We start from the raw sequence: 25,067 nt of genomic DNA, 5'->3' as shown, positions 1-25,067 counted from the left end.
CAATCAAGGTGGAAGGCAAGGAGGAGCAAGTCCCATCTTACATGGACGGCAGCAGGCAAAGAGAGAATGAGGAAGACACAAAAGCAGAAACCCCTGATAAAACCATTAGATCCCATGGGACGTACTCACTACCATGAGAACAGTATGGGGGAAACTGCCCCTATGATTCAGTCATCTCCCACCAGGTCCCTCCCACAACATGTGGGAATTATGGAAATACAATTCAAGATGATATCTGAGTGGGGACAGAGGAAAATCATATCATTCCACCCCTAGCCACTGCCAAATCTCATATCCTCACATTGCAAAACCATCTATACCTTCCCAATAGTCCCCCAAAGTCTTAACTCGTTTCATCATTCACCCAAAAGTCCACAGTCCAATGTCTCATCTGAGACAAGGCAAGTCCCTTCTGCCTATGAGCCTGTAAAGTCAAATGCAAGCTATTTATTTCCTAGATACAATGGGGGTACAGACATCAGGTAAATACAACTATTCCAAATGGGAGAAATTGGCCAAAACAAAAGGGCTACAGGGCCGATGCAAGTCTGATATCCCCGGGGGCAGTCAAATATTAAAGCTCCAAAATGATCTCCTTTGACTCCATCTCTCACATCCAGGTCACACTGATGCAAGAGGTGAGTTCCCATGGTCTTGGGCAGCTCCACCCCTGTGGTTTTGCAGGGTAAGCCTTCTTTCTGGCTGCTTTCACAGGCTGGCATTGAGTGTCTGTGCCTTTCCAGATGCACAATGCAAGCTGTTGGTGGAACCACCATTCTGGGGTATAGAGGAGAGTGACCCCCTTCTCACAGCTCCACTAGGCAGTGCCCTAGTAAGGACTCTGTGTGGGTGCTCCAACCCCACATTTCCCTTCCACACTGCCCTAGCAGAGGTTCTCCGTGACAGCCCTGCCCCTGCAGCAAACTTCTGCCTGGGTATCCAGGCATTTCCATAGATCTTCTGAAATCTAGGGGGAAGTTCCCAAACTTCAATTCTTGACTTCTCTGTCCCCACAGGTTCAACACCATGTAGAAGCTGCCAAGGCTTAGGGCTTGCACCATCTGAAGCCACAGCCCAAGATCTACACTGGCCCCTTTCATGCACAACAGGAGGAGCTGGGACACAGGGCACCAAGTCCCTATTCTGCACACAGCTCAGGATACTCTCAGTCCAGCACACAAAACCACTTTTTCCTCCTAGGCCTCCAGGCCTGTGATGGGAGGGGCTGCCACGAAGAATTCTGACATGCCCTGGAGACATTTTCCCTATTGTCTTGGGGCTTAACATTTGGCTTCTCATTACTTAAGCAAATTTCTGCAGCTGGCTTGAATTTCTCCTCAGAAAATGGGATTTTCTTTTCTATCACATTGCCAGGCTGCAAATTTTTCAAACTTTTATGCTCTGTTTCCATTTTAAAACTAAATGCTTTAAACAGCACCCAAATCACCTCTTGAATGCTTTGCTGCTTAGAAACTTCTGTCAGATACCCTAAATCATCTCTCTCAAGTTCAAAGTTCCACAAATCTCTTGGACAGGAGCAAAAGGCCACCAGTCTCTTTGCTAAAACATAGCAAGAGTCACCTTTGCTCCAGTTCCCAACAAGTTCCTCATCTACATCTGAGACCAGCTCAGCCTGGACTTTATTGTCCATATTGCTATCAGCATTTTGGGCAAAGCCATTCAACAATTCTCTAGGAATTTCCAAACACTTCCACATTTTCCCTTCTTCTTCTGAGCCCTCCAAATGGTTCCAACCTCTGCCTGTTACCTAGTTCCAAAGTCGCTTCCACATTTTAAGGTATCTTTTCAGCAACGCCCCTCTCTAGTGGTGTCAATTTACTCTATTAGTCCATTTTCATGCTGCTGATAAAGACATACCAGAGACTGGAAAATTTACAAAACAAAGAAGTTTTATTGGACTTACAGTTCCACATGGCTGGGGAAGCCTCACAATCAGGGCAGAAGGCAAGGAGGAGCAACCCCCGTCTAACATGGGTGGCAGCAGGCAAAGAGAAAATGAGGAAGATGCAAAAGTAGAAACCTCTGACAAAACCATCAGATCTCATGAGACTTATTCACTAACACTAGAACACTATGGGGGATAAAACCCCCATGATTCAATCATCTCCCACCGGGTCCCTCACACAACATGGGGAAATTACAGGAGTACAATTCAAGATGAGATTTGAGCGGGGACACAGAGCCAAACCACATCAAGTAAAATGCCTATTTAGAAATCCTTTGTACACCTTTATTATGGAGCCAACAGTACACACAATTACTTGTTGGTGCAAATTTGGAATAACCTCTTTGTGCTCCAAGCAGAGTAACATGGTAAGAAAGCACTACTATTTGCTACATTTTGCAAACTTTTAAGTAGTCCATTATTTTGCTAAATTAATTATTACCATCTTTTACAATCTTCTGTAGTTTAACTTCTAAGGCTAGTTGACTTCTTACAGTTGATGTTATAGGTCCACTTTAAACTTCCTCTTAGTTCTCTTTAAAAGTTGGATAACTTTAAATCTCATATTTTCCTTAACTGATTTATCAGTGGAGTATAAGTCTTTATCACCACTTTTTTTCTTTTTTATTTACTTTAATTATACTTTAAGTTCTGTGATACCTGTGCAGAATGTACTGGTTTGTTTCATAGGTATATATGTGCCATGGTGGTTTGCTGCACCCTTCAACCTGTCATCTACGTTGGGTATTTCCCCTAATGCTATCCCTCTCCTTGACCCCCACCCACCTACTGGCCCCAGCATATGACGTTCCCCTCCCTGTGCCCATATGTTCTCATGGTTCGACTCCCACTTATGAGTGAGAACATGTAGTGTTTGGTTTTATGTTCCTATGTTAGTTTGCTGAGAATGATAATTTCTAGCTTCATCCATGTCCCTGCAAAGGACATGAGCTCATTCTTTTTTATGGCTGCATAGTATTCCATGGTGTATATGTTCCAAGTTTTCTTTATCCAGTCTATAATTGATGGGCATTTGGGTTGGTTCCAAGTCTTTGTTATTGTGAATAGTGCTACAATAAACATACGTGTGCATATGCCTTCATAGTATAATGATTTATGATCTAATTAAACTAAAGATCTTCTGCACAGCAAAAGAAACAATCATTTGAGTGAACAGGCAGACTACAGAATGGGAGAAAATTGTTGCAATCTATCCATCTGACAAAGAGCTATTATCCAGAATCTACAAGGAACTTAAACAAATTTAGAAGATTATAAAAAACCCATCCCATCAAAAAGTGGGCAAAGGATATGAACACTTTTCCAAAGAAGACATTTATGTGGCCAACAAACATATAAAAAAAGCTCACCATCACTGGGCCTTAGAGAAATGCTAACCAAAACCAAAATGAGATACCAGCTCATGCCAGTTAGAATGGCAAATATTAAAAAGTCTGGAAACAACAGATGCTGGAGAGGATGTGGAAAAATAGGAATGCTTTTACACTGTTGCTAGGAGTGTAAATTAGTTCAACCATTGTGGAAGACAGTGCTGGCGATTCCTCAAAGACCTAGAACTAGAAATACCATTTGACCCACCAGTCCCATTACTGGGTATGTCACCATTTTTAAGAATGAAAACTAGACAATATTAATTTTGTGGATGTGTCTCACCTGTGTCAAAATGAAGTCTGAACTAGGTCATTCAACCTTCCTAATTTGTTTTTTTGTTTATAATTACAACTGAGATGAAAAATGTATAGTGCCTAATATAATGCTTGGCATATGAGCACAAAGTAATCTCACCCTCACCTCTGCATTCTAGCCACACTGACCTTATGTTATAGCCTTGAATGCTTCAAGCGCCTTACTCCTCACCAGGCTTTGGTACGTGTTATTCTTGAATACTCATAAAATGTTCTTCCAGAAAAGCTGTTCTGATTCCCAGGATCATTTTTGTTTTCTGGTTTATATTTCATACATCTGTGTATATTTCCTTTATAACACTTGATCCATTTATTTGTGCATTCAATAATTATGGAGTTACTATGTTGTTGGATCATGTTTTAAGGATAAGACAATGAATAATATAAGACAATGAATCTTTCTCATTATTTAGTTCATAGCCTCACATCTATAATTTTTCATTAGAGTTTAGAGTTATATATAGTTATATTGAGTTAATATGTTACTCCCTCACCAAACTATTACCTACATGTGGATGTAGGCTTTTTTTTTCATCCTTACTTCAATTACTTTGGTCACATAACAAATTATTCCAAAACTTAATGGCTTAAAACAACAATTGTACTTATCTTTCCGCTTCTGTAGACCAGAAATTTGGATAAGACAGAGCTCATTAAAGGATCAATGTCTGAGGGCTTGAATCATTTCTCATGTTGGGCCATTAACTTAGACTGCTGGCTGAGAATGCAAGTGTCAGGGGATCTCAGCTATATCCTCATGGACTTCTTTGTGTGGTCTTTATACCTGCACTGGGTTCTACAGATGAACTTTCTGAGAGGAAATGAGGTGGAGCTCTTTCACCTTTTCTGAGCTAGCCTGAGATACCATCTAGTGTCACTTCTTTTGCATTTGATTGATTGAGGTTTTTGAAAAATTTGCTCAGAGTTAAGGGAAGATACACAGACCCCCACATCTCAGTGGGAAGAGTGTTGTGCATGTTGTAAAGAAGAGCATGTGGAATGGAATGAACATACACACACACACACACTCTCACACTCATCTTTGGGAAACATAATTGTCCACACACATTATTATAACTTTATTATCTACCACTTACCTTGCATATAGTAGTCACCCAATAAAAAATTATCAAATGGAGAAATCAATAAATGAAATAAAGAAGAAGCAAAATCATAAGGAGAGATTGTGAAATGACATATGTATAATTTATACACTTATTCCACAAGTATTTTTAAGCTTTTCTTAGCAGATATATCCCCAGGGTACATTCCTTAGGATTCCTAACTAAGTCACTCTTAAATGTTAGTTTTTCTGGAATATTAGTAGTGAAGCCTATGGACTGCAGAGAGGGAAAGAGAGTTGGAAATTTCTCAAACCAACTCTATGCCCATGAATTTGAGTTTGGGGATAACTTACAGTTCAGTTCTTAATTGTGTCAATTCTTCTTACCTCATTCTGCAGATGTAAGAGTTAAGTGCATTGGAGGACTAAGTAGGGAGTGATTAGCAGAAGTTAGTGTTGGTGAGTGGTATGGAATTTCCCCTGTCATTCAAGATTAGATGAAAAAATGATGCATCCCACAGGAGTTACCTGTAAACTATGGGATTCACAAGTGCCATTGAAACAAAGGGCAATGTCTTCCTGATGCAGAGGAAGAAGAAAAAGATCTGAATTGACAGTCCCTATAACATTGACATTACAGTTAACTAGAGTTATTGTTAACTTCAGGGTTCATGAGTGTTTCACAAAGATTATTTGTTATGCTTTCTCATGAGAATAAATGGTAAAAATTTTTAATGGTATTTAATGCAAGAATGTAGGCTATTGGCTTTTGTAGTATTCATATATTTCTGACTGTGGGATATGTTCCTGTATACAGTTTATTGAAATTGTTATAATTCTCTGGGTGAGTGGAGTTCCTCTATATCTGGGCAACGTTCACTTTCAGTGTCTTATCTATAGAATCAATAGAGATGGCAACTTAAAAAAACTCAGAGTCAGAGAACTAAATCTTACCTAGTTTTTGCAGTGGTTTTATAAGTAGTCTAGTCTTTCTGTTCATTTAACCCAAACAATAAATCAATAATGGGCTATACAAATCTCAGGTCAAAATTAAGTATTATAATTCATACTCTCTCTTTACCTCTTGCAAACCGCAAATTATTGGGGGGATTCTTCCCTTGTCAAATTCCTCCCAGTTATTCCTGTACAATCATTATGATTTTATCATGCTTGTAAAATCGGAGATTCTCTATTTGTTGTAAACTCAATAGAGGTAAATTAGAGCTTACTTAAGTCAAAGGAGTTTCAGTAAAATCCAAATGCAGGAATATAGCCAGGCCTAGAAGCCAAGCACAGGCCAGTTGGTCAGTTGTCACATCTGTTCCCACTTTTATCTGTTTCTTTTAAAAAACATCTCTCTCTCTCTCTCTCTCGCCCTCTCTCTCTCTCTCTCCCTCCCTCCCTCTCCTCCTCTCCCCCATCCCAGACTACTTTGATGTATGAATTTATTTTTGCTTATGGTACATAAGATGTCTTGGGCAAGATACAGCTGCCCATGACAGCAATACATAAAATTTGTATGTCATTATTTGAATCATATAAAACTTAATTTGCTATCTCTTAGTTCCAATTCCAAAATCCAGGGAGACAGCTTATTATCAGCCAGAAATTTTTTTCAGGCTATCATTAATTTATGATTCAGTTTATTGAGTTTGACAATCTGCATGTTTAAAAAAGAAAATAAAATAGAAAAATCAGAGTAAAAGGCACATAGAATATATTAAATATATGGGTGTGTATTCAAGGTACCAAATAAAAATGTACTGTGAGTCTCAGTGAAAAAGCTTGAAAAATGCTCTTAGGACCAGTTTGGAGATGTTTATGTCTACCTAGGTGAATCATGATAGTTTATTCAAAAAAGAAACAGAAGTGTGTTATAAATATGGCTATGAAAGTGAACATCTGGGTAGAGGGTATGGTAGAGTTCTTACAGAAAAGGAACCTCACATGTGGATAGTGCAGAAATCTTGAATCATCCATTGCTTCTGCTCACCACCTGCATTTAAACCTTGCCTTCATAGACCACCCTCTGTGTGACCTTAGGCTGGCAATTAACTCTCTGAACCTTAGATTAATTATATTTTAAATGGAATCTTAATAAAGTTTGTGGGTTTTTTTTTCTTTCTTGCAGATTTATTATGTGGACTAAATGAGAGAGCCCATACTCTTAGCAAACTGTAGCTAACGGTTTAAAAAGAGTCTTTTACAATAATATATTAGTCCTCATTACTATTCATCATTACTATAATATTATTCCTATTGACAAATTATATTTACTCCATTTTTCCTCTTCATGTGAGGCTCTGTCCTATTGCCATTAGTAATGAAGCTCCTGTGCTGACACTCAGAAGCTGCAATTTTGTACTAAAAGCATTAATGCCATCCAGAACCTGAAATACTATCAAAGTTTTCTCTCGGGATTGGATGAAGTCCACTAACTACATTAATTTCATACGCCAATACTAATTCTTCAAGAACTTCAGGTGTTCTTCCCCCAGTATGGTGCTACTCTGATGACTAATAATGGTGATTAATAATGAAACCTTGTTCTTCTAAAGTGTTAGAGGTTGCACAAAGACATCCCTACACTGGTTTGTGCTTACTTTGACAAACCATTCTTTCCCTAGGCATGCTTTCCCTATATATTGGTACTGTATATCTTTAGATTCAGATACTTTTAACTTCTAACATTTGTTGGAGCAAAATTCATTTGAATGGAGTTTATTCTTGATGTTTGTTACCCAGAGAGTTCCTTTTCATCAAATAAATAGAAAATTTTTTCTTATAGCTTCAGGATATATCCAAGCCTAACTGTATATGAGAGAGAACATTATACCCAACATAAGGTCTTCAAATAGAGATTCTTCATTTCTAAAGCAACAATCAGTTCTGCTTTTTCTGTTTTTTTTCCCATCTTTGTGGTTTTATGTAACTTTGGTCTCTGATGATGGTGATGTACAGATGGGGCTTTGGTGTGGATGTCCTTTCTGTTTTCTAGTTTTCCTTCTAACAGTCAGGACCCTCAGCTGCAGGTCTGTTGGAGTTTGCTGGAGGTCCACTCCAGACACTATTTGCATGGGTATCAGCAGCGGAAGCTGCAGAACAGCAAATACTGCTGAACAGCAAATGTTGCTGCCTGATCATTCCTCTGGAAGCTTCCTCTCAGAGGGGTACCCAGCCTCGTGAGGTGTCAATCTGCCCCTACTGGGGGATGCCTCCCAGTTAGGCTACTCGGGGGTCAGGGACCCACTTGAGGAGGCAGTCTGTCCGTTTTCAGATCTCAAACTCTGTGCTGGGAGAACCACTACTCTCTTCAAAGCTGTCAGACAGGGACATTTAAGTCCACAGAGGCTTCTGCTGCCATTTGTTCCGCTATGCCCTGCCCCTAGAGATGGAGTCTACAGAGGCAGGCAGGCCTCCTTGCGCTGCGGTGGGCCCCACGCAGTTCGAGCTTCCCAGCCGCTTTGTTTACCTACTCAAGCCTCAGCAATGGTGGGCGCCCCTCCCCCAGCCTCACTGCCACCTTGCAGTTCGATCTCAGACTGCTGTGCTAGCAATGAGCGAGGCTCCATGGGCATGGGACCCTCTGAGCCAGGCACAGGAAATAATCTCCTGGTGTGCCGTTTGCTAAGACCATTGGAAAAGCACAGTATTAGGGTGGGAATGACGAATTTCCAGGTGCCATCTGTCACAACTTTGCTTGGCTATGAAAGGGAATTCCCTGACCCCTTGCGCTTCCCAGGTGAGGCGATGCCTCACCCTGCTTCAGCTCATGCTTGGTGCAATGCAGCCACTGTCCTGTACCCACTGTCTGACAAGCCCCAGTGAGATGAACCCGGTACCTCAGTTGGAAATGCAGAAATCACCCATCTTCTGCGTCGTTCATGCTGGGAGCTGTAGACTGGAGCTGTTCCTATTCAGCCATCTTTCACAGAACAGAAAAACTGAGAATTCTAAAAATCAGAGCACCTCTCTTCCTCCAAAGGAACACAACTCCTCACCAGCAATGGAACAAAGCTGGACAGAGAATGACTTTGAGTTGAGAGAAGAAGGCTTTGACGATCAAACTTCTCCGAGCTAAAGCAGGAAGTTCAAACCCATAACAAAGAAGTTAAAAACCTTGAAAAAAGATTAGATGAATGGCTAACTAGAATAACTAATGAAGAGAAGTCCTTAAAGGACCTGATGGAGCTGAAAACCTTGGCATGAGAACTACGTGATGAATGCACAAGCTTCAGTAGCCGATTCAATCAACTGGAAGAAAGGGTATCAGTGATGGAAGATCAAATGAATGAAATGAAGTGAGAAGAGAAGTTTAGAGAAAAAAGAATAAAAAGAAATGAACAAACCTCCAAGAAATATGGGACTATGTGAAAAGACCAAATCTACGTCTGATTGGTGTACCTGAAAGTGATGGGGAAAATGGAACCAAGCTGGGAAACACTCTGCAGGATATTATCCAGGAGAACCTCCCCAACAGAGCAAGGCAGGCCAACATTCAGATTCAGGAAACACAGAGAACACCACAAAGATACTACTCAAGAAGAGCAACTCCAAGATACATAATTGTCAGATTCACCAAAGTTGAAATGAAGGAAAAAATGTTAAGGGCAGCCAGAGAGAAAGGTCGGGTTACCCACAAAGGGAAGCCCATCAGACTAACAGCTGATCTCTCAGCAGAAACTCTACAAGCTAGAAGAGAGTGGGGGCCAATATTCAACATTCTTAAAGAAAATAATTTTCAACCCAGAATTTCATATCCAGCCAATCTAAGCTTCATAAGTGAAGGAGAAATAAAATACTTTACAGACAAGCAAATTCTGAGAGATTTTCTCACCACCAGGCCTGCCCTAAAAGAGCTCCTGAAGGAAGTACTAAACATGGAAAGGAACAACCACTACAAGAACATGCCAAATTGTAAAGACCATCAAGGCTAGGAAGAAACTGCATCAACTAATGAGCAAAATAACCAGCTAACATCATAATGGCAGGATCAAATTCACACATAACAATATTAACCTTAAATGTAAATGGGCTAAATGCTCCAATTAAAAGACACAGACTGGCAAATTGGATAAAGAGTCAAGACCCATCAGTGTGCTGTATTCAGGAAACCCATCTCCCATGCAGAGACACACATAGGCACAAAATAAAGGGATGGAGGAAGATCTACCAAGCAAATGGAAAACAAAAAAAGGCAGGGGATGCAATCCTAGTGTCTGATAAAACAGACTTTAAACCAACAAAGATCAAAAGAGACCAAGAAGACCATTACTTAATGGTAAAGGGATCAATTCAACAAGAAGAGCTAACTATTCTAAATATATATGCACCCAATACAGGAGCACCCAAGGATATCCAGGAATTGAATTCAGCTCTGCACCAAGTAGACCTAATAGACATCTACAGAACTCTCCACCCCAAATCAACAGAATATACATTCTTCTCAGCACCACATCGCACTTATTCCATAATTGACCACATAGTTGGAAGTAAAGCAATCCTCAGCAAATGTAAAAGAACAGAAATTATAATAATCTGTCCCACAGACCACAGTGCAATCAAACTAGAACTCAGGATTAAGAAACTCACTCAAAACCACTCAACTACATGGAAACTGAACAACCTGCTCCTGAATGACTACTGGGTACATAACGAAATGAAGGCAGAAATAAAGATGTTCTTTGAAACCAACGAGAACAGAGATACAACATACCAGAATCTCTGGGACACATTCAAAGCAGTGTGTAGAGGGAAATTTATAGCACTAAATGCCCACAAGAGAAAGCAGGAAAGATCTAAAATTGACACCCTAACATCACAATTAAAAGAACTAGAGAAGCAAGAGCAAACACATTCAAAAGCCAGCAGAAGGCAAGAAATAACTAAAATCAGAGCAGAACTGAAGGAGACAGAGACACAAAAAACCCTTCAAAAATCAATGAATCCAGGAGCTGGTTTTTTGAAAAGATCAACAAAATATATAGACTGCTAGCAAGACTAATAAAGAAGAAAAGAGAGAAGAATCAAATAGATGCAATAAAAGATGATAAAGGGGATATCACCACCAATCCCACAGAAATACAAACTACCATCAGAGAATACTATAAACACCTCTATGCAAATAAACTAGAAAATCTAGAAGAAATGGATAAATTCCTGGACACATGCACCCTCCCAAGACTAAACCAGGAAGAAGTTGAATCTCTGAATAGACCAATAACAGGCTATGAAATTGAGGTAATAATTAGTAGCTTACCAACCAAAAAAAGTCCAGGACCAGACGGATTCACAGCTGAAAGCTACCAGAGGTACAAGGAGGAACTGGTACCATTCCTTCTGAAACTATTCCAATCAATAGAAAAAGAGGGAATCCTCCCTAACTCATTTTATGAGGCCAGCATCATCAGGATATCAAAGCCTGGCAGAGACACAAACAAAAAAGATAATTTTAGACCAATATCCCTGATGAACATTGATGGAAAAATCCTCAATAAAATACTGGCCAACTGAATCCAGCAGCACATCAAAAAGCTTATCCACCATGATCAAGTGGGCTTCATCCCTAGGAGGCAAGGTTGGTTCAACATATGCAAACCAATAAATGTAATCCCGCATAAAACAGAACCAAAGACAAAAACCACATGATTATCTCAATAGATGCAGAAAAGGCCTTTGACAAAATTCAACAGCCCTTCATGCTAAAAACTCTCAATAAATTAGGTATTGATGGGACGTATCTCAAAATAATAAGAGCCATTTATGACAAACCCACAGCCAATATCATACTGAATGGGCAAAAACTGGAAGCATTCCCTTTGAAAACTGGCACAAGATAGGGATGCCCTCTCTCACCACTCCTATTCAACATAGTGTTGGAAGTTCTGGCCAGGGCAATCAGGCAGGAGAAGGAAATAAAGGGTATTCAATTAGGAAATGAGGAAGTCAAATTGCCCCTGTTTGCAGATGACATGATTGTATATCTAGAAAACCTCATCGTCTCAGCCCAAAATCTCCTTAATCTGATAAGCAACTTCAGCAAAATCTCAGAATACAAAATCAATGTGCAAAAATCACAAGCATTTTTATAAACCAATAAGAGACAAACAGAGAGCCAAATCATGAGTGAACTCCCATTCACAATTGCTTCCAAGAGAATAACATACCTAGGAATCCAACTTACAAGGGATGTGAAGGACCTCTTCAAGGAGAACTACAAACCACTGCTCAAGGAAATAAAAGAGGACACAAACAAATGGAAGAACATTCCAAGCTCATGGATAGGAAGAATCAATATCGTGAAAATGGTCATACTGCCCAAGGTAATTCATAGATTCAATGCCATCTCCATCAAGCTACCATTGACTTTCTTCACAGAATTGGAAAAAACTACTTTAAAGTGCATATGGAACCAAAAAAGAGCCTGCATCACCAAGTCAATCCTAAGCCAAAAGAACAAAGCTGGAGGCATCATGCTACCTGACTTCAAACTATACTACAAGGCTACAGTAACCAAAACAGCATGGTACTGGTACCAAAACAGATATATAGACCAATGGAATAGAACAGAGCCCTCAGAAATAATACCACATATCTACAACTATCTGATCTTTGACAAACCTGACAAAAATAAGAAATGGGGAAAGGATTCCCTATTTAACAAATGGTGCTGGGAAAACTGGCTAGCCACATGTAGAAAGCTGGAACTGGATCCCTTACTTACACCTTTATACAAAAATTAATTCAAGATGGATTAAAGACTTAAACGTTAGACCTAAAACCATAAAAACCCTAGAAGAAAACCTAGGCGTTACCATTCAGGACATAGGCATGGGCAAGGACTTCATGTCTAAAACACCAAAAGCAATGGTAACAAAAGCCAAAATTGACAAATGGGATCTAATTAAACTAAAGAGCTTCTGCACAGAAAAAGAAACTACCATCAGAGTGAACAGGCAACCTACAGAATGGGAGAAAATTTTTGCAATCTACTCATCTGACAAAGGGCTAATATCCAGAATCTACAAAGAACTCAAGCAAATTTACAAGAAGAAAACAAACAACCCCATCAAAAAGTGGGCAAAGGATATGAACAGAGACTTCTCAAAAGAAGACATTTATGCAGCCAACAGACTGCATAAATGTGTCTACATGAAAAAATGCTCATCAACACTGGCCATCAGAGAAATGCAAATCATAACCACGAGATATCATCTCACACCAGTTAGAATGGCAATCATCAAAAAGTAAGGAAACAACAGGTGCTGGAGAGGATGTGGAGAAATAGGAACACTCTTACACCGTTGGTGGGACTGTAAACTAGTTCAACCATTGTGGAAGACAATGTGGCGATTCCTCAGGGATCTAGAACTAGAAATACCATTTGACCCAGCCATCCCGTTACTGGGTATATACCCAAAGGACTATAAATCATGGTGCTATAAAGACACATGCACATGTATGTTTATTGTGGCACTACTCACAATAGCAAAGACTTGGAACCAACCCAAATGTCCATCAATGATAGACTGGATTAAGAAAATATGGCACATATACACCATGGAATACTATGCAGCCATAAAAAAGGATGATTTCACATCCTTTGTAGGGACATGGATGAAGCTGGAAACCATCATTCTCAGCAAACTATCGCAAGGACAAAAAACCAAACACTGCATGTTCTCACTCATAGGTGGGAATTGAACAATGAGAACACTTGGACACAGGAAGGGGAACATCACACACAGGGGCCTGTTGTGGGGTGGGGGTAGGGGGGAGGTATAGCATTAGAAGATATACCTAATGTCAATGACGAGTGAATGGGTGCAGCACACCAACATGGCACATATATACTTATGTAACAAACCTGCACGTTGTGCACATGTACCCTAGAACTTAAAGTACAATAAAAAAAAGGAAAAGAAAAACAAAAGACAATAAATAAATAAATAAATAAATAAAGCAACAATCAAGAGCTAACAGGGGCACCTTTATAAGTGGACAACTGTGTGGTCACACAGAGCCCTGAAATCAGAAGGCCTTTGCACTTGGTTTAGTGTTCTCCTGTTGCCACCTTGAAATTCTTAATGATTTGATCTTCGAACTTGAATTTTGAAAGTGAAGTCCAGTGAGACAATGGAGCAGTGAAGTTTGACACAATATCTATGCCCCCTTTTCCTGGCCACCTCATTTGCATATAGATGCCTCTCAAAACAGAAGTTCATTGGACCGAAAATGTATGGGAGTTCAATGCAACCCACGTAAGTATAAGAAAAACCCTTTAAATTTACAACCTGAGTAAGCAGGGTTGCTGGACGTCCTATAAGGCCATATTTTTCATTTGAACCAGACCTTGCTTCAATATTTCAATGGCACTCTAAGAAGCAAAAGCAACCAAGGAATTACATCATAATTTTTTTTTTTCCAGACAGGGTCTTGCTCTGTCACCCAGTCTAGAGTACAGTGGTATGATCTCAGCTCACCGCAACCTCCACCTCCTGGGTTCAAGGGATTCTCCCACTTCAGCCTCCCAAGTAGCTGGAACTTTAGGCACACACCACCATGCTTGGCTAATTTTTTTTTTTTTTTTTTTCTTTGGAGAGACAGAGCATTGCCAAGTTGCGCCGGCTGGTCTCGAACTCCTGAGCTCAAGTGATCTGCCCACCTCAGCCTCCCAAAGTCCTGGGGAATACAGGCATGAGCTGCCACACCCAGCACTTTTCTTCTATTTTCCCTTCCTTTTCTTTTATCTTCTTTCCTTTCCTATTCTTTTTGTTAACTTTTACTTTAGGTTTGGGGGTACATGTGAAGGTTTGTTTCATAGGTAAACACCTGTAATGGGGGTTTGTTTTACATATTATTTCATCACCCAGGTATTAAGCCCACTACCCAGTAGTTATTTTTTCTGCTTCTATCTCTCTTCTCACCCTCTCCCTTCAAGTAGACACCAGTGTCTGTTGTTTCCCTCTTTGTGTTTATAAGTTCTTATCATTTAGCTCTGACTTACAAGTGAGAACATGCAGTATTTGGTTTTCTGTTCCTGCATTAGCTTGTTAAGGATAATAACCTCCAGCTCCATCCTGGTTCCCACAAAAGGCACGATCTCATTCTTTTTTTATGGCTGCATAGAATTCCATTGTGTATATGTAGCACATTTTCTTTATCCAATCTGTCATTGATGGGGATTTAGATTGATTCCATGTCTTTGCTATTGTGAATAGTGCTGCAAAAAAAAAAAAAAATTCATGTGCATGTGTTTTTATGGTAGAATGATTTATATGCCTCTGGGTATATACTCAATAATGGGATTTCTGGGTCAAATATAGTAGTTCTACTTTTACATTTTTTTTTTTTTAGACAGTATGGCTCTCACACAGGCTGGAGTGCAGTGGCACGGTCTTGGCTCACTGCAACCTCTGCTTCCCAGGTTCAAGCGATTCTCCTGCCTCCGCCTCCTCAATAGCTGAGACTATAAGTGTACACCACCATGCCCAGCTAGTTTTTGTATTTTTAGTAGAGATGGGGTTTCACCATGTTGGCCAGGCTGCTCTCGAACTCCTGACCTCAAGTGATCTGCCTAACTCGGCCTCCGAAAGTGCTGGGATTACAGGCATGAACCACCTGGCCTGCTTTTAGCTCTGTGAGGAACCATCATACTGCTTTTCACAATGGTTGAACTAATTGACACTCCCACCAATAGTGTATGTATGTTCCCTTTTCTCTGCAACCTCACCAGCATCTGTTATTTTTTTGACGTTTTAATAATAGCCATTCTGACTGGTGTGAGATGCTATCTCATTGTGGTTTTGAATTGCATTTCTGTAATGATCAGTGATAATGAGCTTTTTTTCATATGCTTGTAGGCCAAATGTATGTCCTCATTCGAGAAGCATCTGTTCTTGTCCTTTGCCTGCTTTTTAATGGGGATGTTTTTCTCTTGTAAATTTGTTTAAATTCCTTATAGATGCTGGATATTAGACCTTTTTCAGATGTATAGTTTACAAATATTTTCTCCCATTCTATAAGTTGTCTGTTTATTCTATAGTAGTTTATTTTGGTGTGCAGAAGCTCTTAAGTTTAATTAGATTTCACTTGTCAATTTTTGCTTTTGATGCTATTGGTTTTGGTGTCTTTGTCATGAAATCTTTGCCCTTTTCTATGTTCAGGATGGTATTGCCTAGGTTGCCTTCCAGGGTTTTTATAATTTGGGGCTTTATATTTAAATCTTTAATCCATCTTGAGTTGATTTTTCTATATGGTGAAAGGAAGGGGTCCAGCTTCAATCTTCTGCATATGGCTAGCCAGTTATCCTAGCATCATTTATTGAATAGGGAGTTTACTTCTCATTTCTTGTTTTTGTCAGCTTTGTTGAAGATCAGATGGTTGTAGATATGTGGCCTTATTTCTGGACTCTCTATTCTGTTCCATTGGTCTATGTGCCTGCTTTTGTACCAGTACCACGCTGTTTTGGTATGATAGCCCTGTAGTATAGTTTGAAGTCTGGTAAGGTGATGCTTCCAGCTTTGTTCTTTTTGATTGCCTTGGCTATTCAGGCTCATTTTTGGTTCCATATCAGTGTTAAAATACTTTTTTCTGGTTCTATGAAGAATGTCATTGGTAGTCTGATAGGAATAATATTGAATCTGTAAATTGCTTTGGCCATTTAAATAATATTGATTCTTCTTATGCATTAACGTGGGATGTTTTTCCATTTGATTGTTTCTTCTCCTATTCCTTTGAGCAGTGTTTTTATAATTCTCATTGTAGAGGTCTTTCACCTCTTTGGTTATCTGTATTCCTAAGTATTTTATTCTTTTTGGGGCAATTGTTAATGGGATTTCCTTTCTGATTTGGGTTTCAGTTTGGCTGCTTTTTGGTGTGTAACAATGCTAGTGATTTTTGTACATTGATTATGTACCCTCTTTCCTTTTCTGGTAGTAAAAAAAAAACTAAAATAAGATGTAGCCTCCTAGTATATTTTGTGTATAATACAGTGTTGTTAACTATAATATTGTACAAAAAGCTACCAGAATATGTATAATTATATAATTGAAACTGTATATTCCATTCCATTCTTTGATCCTATAGATTTGACTAATTTAGATAGCTCATATAAATAGAATCATGCAGTATTTGTCTTTTTGTAGCTAACATTTCATTTGCATAGTGTCCTTAAGCTTCATTCATGTTGTTATATATTGCAGAACTTTTTTTCTTTTTTAAAATGGAGTTGTATTCCATTACTTCCTCAAATAAGCCCACAATTTATGATGAAAATGATAAAATAAAAAAAAGAAAAATATGGTACAACTCATAGTTCCTTTTCCTTTCAGTCTTTCTTTACTCATTAGCAAGCCAAATATAGTGTTGGTATATATACTTGTATCAAGAAGTACAATTTTTTAAAAAGTTGAGTTAAATTTGTGCAGTGTTTCTACTATTCTGGTTGGAACAAAAATACATATGTATGTATGAACTACAAATATGTAAAAATTATGTAATTTCAGGAATTCCACATAAAAGCTATGCTCTTACAATTGCATTTAGTATGGGCATTGCACAAAATTAAAATGAATTGTAAAACTTATAATAGTTTAAAATTTTAATGTTTTTTTAGAATGACATTAAACAGCTAATAATAAGCACAACCATAATTGAGAATGAGACCACAGAAGAAAAAGCTTTATATTTTAGTACAAGCAAAGTAACTTTTTTTCTGCTTTTTGGACAGGGAAACCCATGTTTTCATTTTGCACTGGTCTCACAAATTATGTAGCTAGACTTAAGAATTGGATGAATTAACTGAGAATTCTGATGCAGCAAATGTGGGCAATTTCTTTACCCTCAGCTTCTTTTTCTAAAATTCCTCTAAAACAACATAGCATTTTGCATTTCTGGACCATTGTGTTTCTTGGGAGGACTTACTTAAAGAGAACAATTGTTTATTATTTAAATGTTTATGTAGCTCCTTTATTGACATGGGAGAAAGGAAGCATCACTGTATTTATCCACATTTCTAGTTTGTTTTGTTTCCTTCCCACTGGACTCTGCCCCCATGCTTCACACTAAGATTTCATGGGTGATGACAAGTCAGATGGCATTTCTCACCCATGCTCCATTGGGTATCCTAGCAGTTTAGATCACCTCCACTGCAGACAAAGCTGCTAGAAACACATGCAAAACTCAGTTCCCCTCAGAGTTATTCTGAGAAACCTAATTCATTTGAGAAGTGGAGGGGTGGCAAAGAACTTCAGCCTACACTCCAACTTACAAAGCAGATAATAACACCGACTTCTTTCCTCTGATGATGAATCAGAGGAAAAGACAGTCAGAAACACCATTTTAGCATAGATGGTCAGAATATGCCAACCCTCACATGTCCCAGGCAATGCCATTTTCCACTTGATAGCGACAGTTTTCCTGAGGTGTGGTTAGAGGTGCAATGAGTGAAACACAATGTGTGGAATTGCAAGGAAGGGAATAGGAATGTTGATATTGAACCAAATGATGAGATGAAGAAGCCCCACAAGGAGGAAACATATGGCCATGCATATGCATGGTGATTTGGATCAGGAGCACATGTGGCTAGATGACACCATGGTAATGCTAGGGGATAGCAGTCAGAATCAGTCTTAAAAGCTGCTTACTCTCTACTGAGTGCCTTCCCATGATGGGAAGATAGTTCTCAATTATATTAAAATGGATTTCTTCACTCTCTTGCAGGCTAGGGAATATCTCTATCTGAATATGAGTACAAATTAAAAGTACCTTGCTTTGCACTTGTTTTTTCATTGAAGAAATTGAGTTTTTCAATTATATTTTAAAATACACATACATATTGGATATTGATTGATCTTTTCCATCTTCATTCTTTCTGGTTGAGCAATTCCTCACACATGTCCTTAAAAATCTTTTTAGATGATGATGATGATGATGATGATGATGATAATGCAATAGCATGTCTGTTTCATCTGTCTAGTATGACATCATCTCATGGAAAATCTGCAGGAGCATACTAGTATTATTTGAACCCTAATCATGAGGAGATCACATATGTCTCAGTATAATGTAGCACTGTTTGTGCTATAGGTGAGAAGCAAGGCCTCTGTTAATAAATGTTATCTTGATGCTGTTTATCCAATTAGTTTTGTTTCATGTGGAACTGGAAACTATAGTGAGGTTTAACTAAATATTCTTTAGAGGAGAAAATCTGGTGACAATAATTATAGTAGAGGTCATTTGCCAAGAAGTTGAAGATGCTGTTGTATACCTGATATTAGAGACATTTCCTTCTAGAAAATGTATCACAGTAGATATAGTTTAAAACATCAGTCTCTATTTACAGCTTTAGAATATTCCTCTTTAACACAGTGCATATAAAAATCGACTCATCCAGGCAATTTGTTTTTCAGAAAAGTTGCCAAGTTAGATGAAAAACCAAATGAAATTTTAAGATTGAGAAATTGTATTATTATTATTCTATTTAAAAATTCAAAATATTCGTTGCTTGTTTCTCATTTGCAGAATAGTTCTTTTGTGTACTGTGTTGTGATTGTGATCTCTCTGGGCTAATACGGGTATTGTTGCTCTCTCCGTATCAACCTAATCCCTATTACACTATTGTTCCTAAAATGAAGAATGTGCATCTTCCAATGTGATTTAAACAATTTGGCATCCAACAAAAGCTCATAAGTAGAGAAGGTGCCAAATTAATTTTCATTTAACAAATATTGGAGCAGCATAATTTTTCAAAGTGCTTTTTGAGGTGCCAGAAATACACAAAATAGAAACATTTCTTCTCTCATAGAACTTACAGTCTAGTGAGGTTATGCAGGCAGTAAAAATATGAACCAAGAAGTGGACAAGGTTATTTCAGATTAGAGTTTTGAAGAAAATAACATGAGATGATCCATAGTGGGGTCACTATATGTGGGGCTTCTTGAGGCAGTGACAAAAATCCTCTCAAGAAAGTCACACTTGAGTTGAAACTCAACAAATGATAAAGAAGCCAGACTGTAGAATTTGGGGGGATGCATTTCACACAGAGGGAGTAGCAAACATAAAGAACTCTGAAAGGAAATTACCATAGAGTGCTTGAAGTTCCAAATAAAGTTCAGTGTAGCTAAAGCACAGTAGGCAACACATAAAGAAGTAAGTGGAAGCCAAAGAGGAGAAACCATATAGCAGGAGTCAGATAACAGGGTGACAGTAATGCATGTCGACATCTTCTATGATATATACTATTTTGACAGGTTTTATATCTATATGTGCTTTAACTTAACTTCATCCTTGGTTTATTGAGGAGAAACCCATGCCTGCCTCATTCTAATAAATTTCAGATATCAGCTAGCTTGCTCTATTCTTTGATATTTAAAAGAGTTTGGCTTAAAATATTCAACAGCAGGTAGTGGGAAAACCAATAGCTGTCCCAATTATTTCAAAGATTTATTTGTGAGAATGAGGCATACACACTAAATTAGTTTAATTTGTACATTAATTAATTGAATTAGAAAATTTGAATATTTATCAGAGCAAAGAATTAAGAAAGAAAATATTCCCCATAATTCCCATGTGATAAAATTAGACATGAAACTTAAAACTAGAGTTCAAACTTAATGCTGCAGGGACTGGATATTGGGAAGAGGGTAGACATAAATATTAGCCTTAATGACTATGATTACATGTAAGCAGGAAGTATGGTCTTAGGTCTAGGTGACGTAACAGAACTAAAACGGATACCATTACAAAATGCCATATATACAAATTCTAGAAGTTTTTCCCATTAGTAAAAAAGAGATTATAAAGATTATAAAGACTCTTTTCATTGGCTCAAGAGAAACATTATCATTGCTAGTTTTTTGACTGGAAAAAAAAGTTTAAGATGGGAAATCAAAGTTTGACCCCATATCCAATATAGGTATGAATCCAAATGTATACAACCCACATGATTCAACAAGAGATTTTGCATTTATTTAAAAATGATCTAAGACTGAGGAAATAATGAGGGCACTGGGCAAAGGACAAAGCAGAGCTTTAACCCCAATCTCCCTACCAGGAGCACATGTATCTTCCATAGAAATATTTTTAAAAATTGAAATAAACAAACCAATCTCCCTACCAAGAGTACATGGATCTTCCATAGAAAAAAATTTTAAAAATTGAAATAAACAAACAGAAAAAACCTATCTCTACTGCAGCTGAGCTCACAGCAAATGTGAAGACTACTTACGAAATGACCCCTCAAAAAGGAGGAAAAAAAAACCTAGCAGAATTAGCACTATGGATATGTTTAGAATGAAAAGAAAATAACTTTGTCATAATTAAAGACCTAAAGAAAGCAGTAAGTAATGCAATGAAAATATAATTCGAAAATTCAAACAAGTTGGGGTTTGGAAAATGTCCAAATAAGACTTCTATAAATGAAAAAGGTAATTATTGAAAAATGATAAAACAAACACAATAGATACATTTAACAATTTTTTAAAAAATGAAGTGAGCCTGAGGAAGTTAAACAGAAAGTAACCTAAAAAAATATGATAGATGAAAATACAAAAACCTGTGAGATGCTTCCAAAATAGTAAATTCCTAGTCATTTACTGCACCAGGAAAATAGTCAATGAAGCAAAGGGAGGGGAGGAAATGTAACTGCTTATCAAAGAGGTTTAACCTTGTCTTCCTTATTTTAGGCTGCTTCTTCCCTCTTGGTTTTTAAAGGTACCTGGTTCTTCCAGTTCCTATGACTTTGCAGTTTTGTCTGGTAAAAGTCAGACTCATCCCTGGCTGTTTTCACTTCTGATTTGTAATTTTGCTCCACTGAGGTTTTTAACTTGGTTGTCACTCACCCTTCTGCTTTTTATCTTCCATCTTTTCTTCTCTTATTCATGCTCTTGTATATTTATGACTTCAAAGGATTGTCACTAAAAAGAAAGAAAAAAGGATGTACGACAGAGACTTTACAAAAATTGGTGTCTTGTTATAGCAAGGAACAAGAAGACAAAATAGTAAAGATGTCAATTATCTTCAAGTTAAACAATAAATATAATTCCAATCAATATCCGAAAATTATTTTTCATAGAAATTGACAATTTGAGCTTAAAATCTCATTATAAAGTAAAGAGAAAGACAATTTTTTTTAAAAAAGGAAGTAGACTTATCCTACAAGGTATAAAGACACTGTAACATTAAATTATTGAATTGTGTTTTCAACTTGTAGATAATAAAAAGTAGACCTTTGGAACAAAGTTGTGAGCCTGGATATAGATATATTCATATACAGCCAGTCTCTGAGCAATGGGAGGATTAGGGAAACTTGTGGAGTTGAAAATTTGCCTATAACTTTTCATGCCCCCAAAACTTAGCCACTAATAGCCTACTATTGACCAGAAGCATTACTTATAACATAAACAGTTGGTTAACACATATTGCTTATGTTATATGTCTTATATACTGTATTCTTATAATAAAATGGCCAGAGAAAAGAAAATGTTTTTAAGAAAATCATAAGAGAAAATATATTTATATTAAGTGGAACTAGATTATAAAGGTCTTTATTCTTATTATCTTTACATTGAATACACTGAGGAGGAAGAAGAAAACGGGTTAGTCTTGCTGCCTCAGAAGGGGCAGAGGTAGAAGAGAGGCAAGAAACACAGCAAATTTTGTGTAATTTACAAAAATACATCATAATTTCTGCCTGAATGTTTTGCTTTTTCATTTCTCTAAAAATGCTTCTATACAGTACCAATTCTTCCACCATTTGCTTTAGCTTCAGTGCTCATATCTTAAAAAGACCAGGTTTTAAAAGAAGTCAAAGCAGTCTTGAGTAATCAGAACTCTTCTGCTAGATTGTCTAATGTGAATTTGCTTTCTGTCACTGCTTCTTCTACATATTCTTCCTCATCATTTGAGGCACTCATCTCCATCAAGCCATCTTCTGTTAATTCCTCTGGTGTGGTATCTCTTAGCTCCTGAATTTCTCCAAGATCCCTATCTTAAAACCCTTCACTCTCCACCTTATTTACCATATCCACAATCTCTCTCATGATTTCCTTGGTTGGCTTTGTTGCAAATCCTATGAAGTCATGCAAAACATCTGGACATAGTTTTCTCCAGCAGAAATTCATTACTTGGGGCTTGACAGTTTTCACGTATTTTTCTATACTGATGGAAATTTCAATGGAGTAATCTTTCCAGACTTTCATGATGTGTTGTCTATCAGGGTTCTCTTTCATAGCATTGATGATCCTTTCCACAGAGTACCATACGTAATGATCGTTAGCAGTCTTTATGACTCCTTAATCTACAGGCTGAATTAGAGAGATTGTGTTTGAGGGCAAATAGACCTTTGATGCCTTTGGTATTGAACTCATGGGGTTCTGGGTGGTCAGGGGGCATTGTCCAATATCAAAAGAGCACTTCTTGACTACAGGGACAAAGCACGGATGGAACTTGTCCGGAATAAAATGTTGTGTTCAGGCATTCTTGTTGTACAACCCAAAGTCTGGAATGGTGTTTATCTTTTCCATTCAAGGCTTGAGGGTTAGCAGTTTTGTAGATAAGGGCAGTCCTGATTATCAATCCAATTGCATTTGTACAAAACCATAGTTAGCCTGCCCCTTCCTCCTTTAAATCCTGCTGCTCACTTTTTCATAACTAACAAATGTCCTCTGTGGCATTTTTTTTCTAGTATAGGACATTTCTTCTGCATTAAAAGCCTGTTCAGGCACGTATCTGTTTTCCTCAATGACTTTTTTAATGGAACTTAGGAACTCTGCTGCTTCTTGTTCAGCAGAAGCTGTTTCTCCTATTACCGTGACTCCTATTATTAATACCTCTCCTGCTTCTCCTATTACTTTTACTTTTTAAAAAAGCCACCCCTCTTTCTAAAATTGTTAAACCATCCGTTGCTGGCATTAAATTCTTTAGCTTTAGATCCTCATCTTTCTTTTGCTTTAAGTTGTTATACAATGACTTTGCTTTTTCTTCAATTATATTAGAGTCTACATATATGCTTTTCTTACAGCAAATCTGCACCCACATTAAAGCTGCATTTTCAGTATGAAATAAAAATGTATTTTTTAAAAAGTACAAGTTTTTCATGTCTGCTGGCATTGGTCCTTAACGCCAAATTTATTTATCTTGAAATGTCTTGAAATGGTAGCCACCACAACTGCAGACTTCAATCTGTGGAAACTATCAAGCAATTCAACCTTTTCTTGTAATGTCATGACTCTGCTCTGCTTCTTGGGAGCGCTCCTAGCATCACTAGTGGCACTATGTATGGGTCTCATGATATTATCTAAGGTTTACGATATTGCAGTAAACACAATAAAAATATGTAAGAACTGTGAGACATCTCTTTTTATTGCAATACACAATTTACTGGAGAGGCTGCTCACCTGGAGATGATTAGCATCACAAGGATTTTAAACAGATACTCTCAACACTTGAGCTCACCACAATAGAAAGAGAAGGTGACTACAAAATTATTACCATTGTACCTTATGTACTGTAGTTAATTTTATGCAGTAATAATAATTTCTTTCTTTCTTTCTTTCTTTCTTTCTTTCTTTCTTTCTTTCTTTCTTTTTTTTTTTTTGAGATGGAGTCTTACTCTCTCGCCTAGGCTGGAGTGCAGTGGCATGATCTCAGGTCACTGCAACCTCTGCCTCCCAGGTTCAAGCGATTCTTCTGCCTCAGCCTCCCGAGTAGCTGGAACTACAGGCACCCACCACTACGCCCAGCTATTTTTTGTATTTTCAGTAGAGACAGTGTTTTATCATATTGGCCAGGCTGGTCTCGAACTCCTGACCTTGTGATCCACCCACCTCAGCCTCCCAAAGGGCTGAGATTACAAGCGTGAGCCACCACACCCAGCCTATGCAGTTATAATTTCTTACTGTATCTTTATGTTTGTTTACCTGTCTCTACTGCCAATGAAGTCATGTACAGTCTGCCTTTGTGTGCATGAGTTTTGATACATTTAATCTTCTTATAACATATTTGTGTGTATTTTATGGTAGTAAATGATAAAATTGACTAGAATCTTCATGTATTTTATGCATTCATCACATAACCTTTTTCTAAAAATTTTCAATACTTCTAGGCTACACTGCTTGTCTGCAAGTTTTTCAAATTGCCAAAAATCTCAAAAAATTTTTCCAACAGAATTAATGAAAAAAAAAAACCTGTGTAGTAAGTGGACCTGTGCAGTTCAAAACCATGTTGTGGAAAGGTCAACTGTATAGAAAATTGGAATATAACAGACTTGGCATTTTAATAAGTAGTGGAAGGAAAAGAATTATTTATAAAATGGTTCCAGGACAAATGGCAA

At 37.9% G+C, this 25,067-nt stretch overlaps 1 long non-coding RNA gene across 1 annotated transcript in view; it reads right to left on the bottom strand.

The window, feature by feature from the left end:
• Positions 1-25,067, bottom strand: part of LOC130540589 (uncharacterized) — a 166,197-nt gene that overhangs the window by 6,463 nt on the left and 134,667 nt on the right. The window contains exon 2 of the long non-coding RNA XR_008954584.2: positions 21,577-21,651. This is a non-coding gene — a long non-coding RNA (uncharacterized LOC130540589). The remainder of the gene's footprint in view (positions 1-21,576; positions 21,652-25,067) is intronic.

Source organism: Pan paniscus, chromosome 9 (genome assembly GCF_029289425.2).
Source record: "Pan paniscus chromosome 9, NHGRI_mPanPan1-v2.0_pri, whole genome shotgun sequence".
NCBI classification, from domain to species: Eukaryota; Metazoa; Chordata; class Mammalia; order Primates; family Hominidae; genus Pan; species Pan paniscus.
The sequence above is the reverse complement of the archived record's forward strand: the minus strand, read 5'-3'. Positions and strand labels throughout refer to the sequence as shown.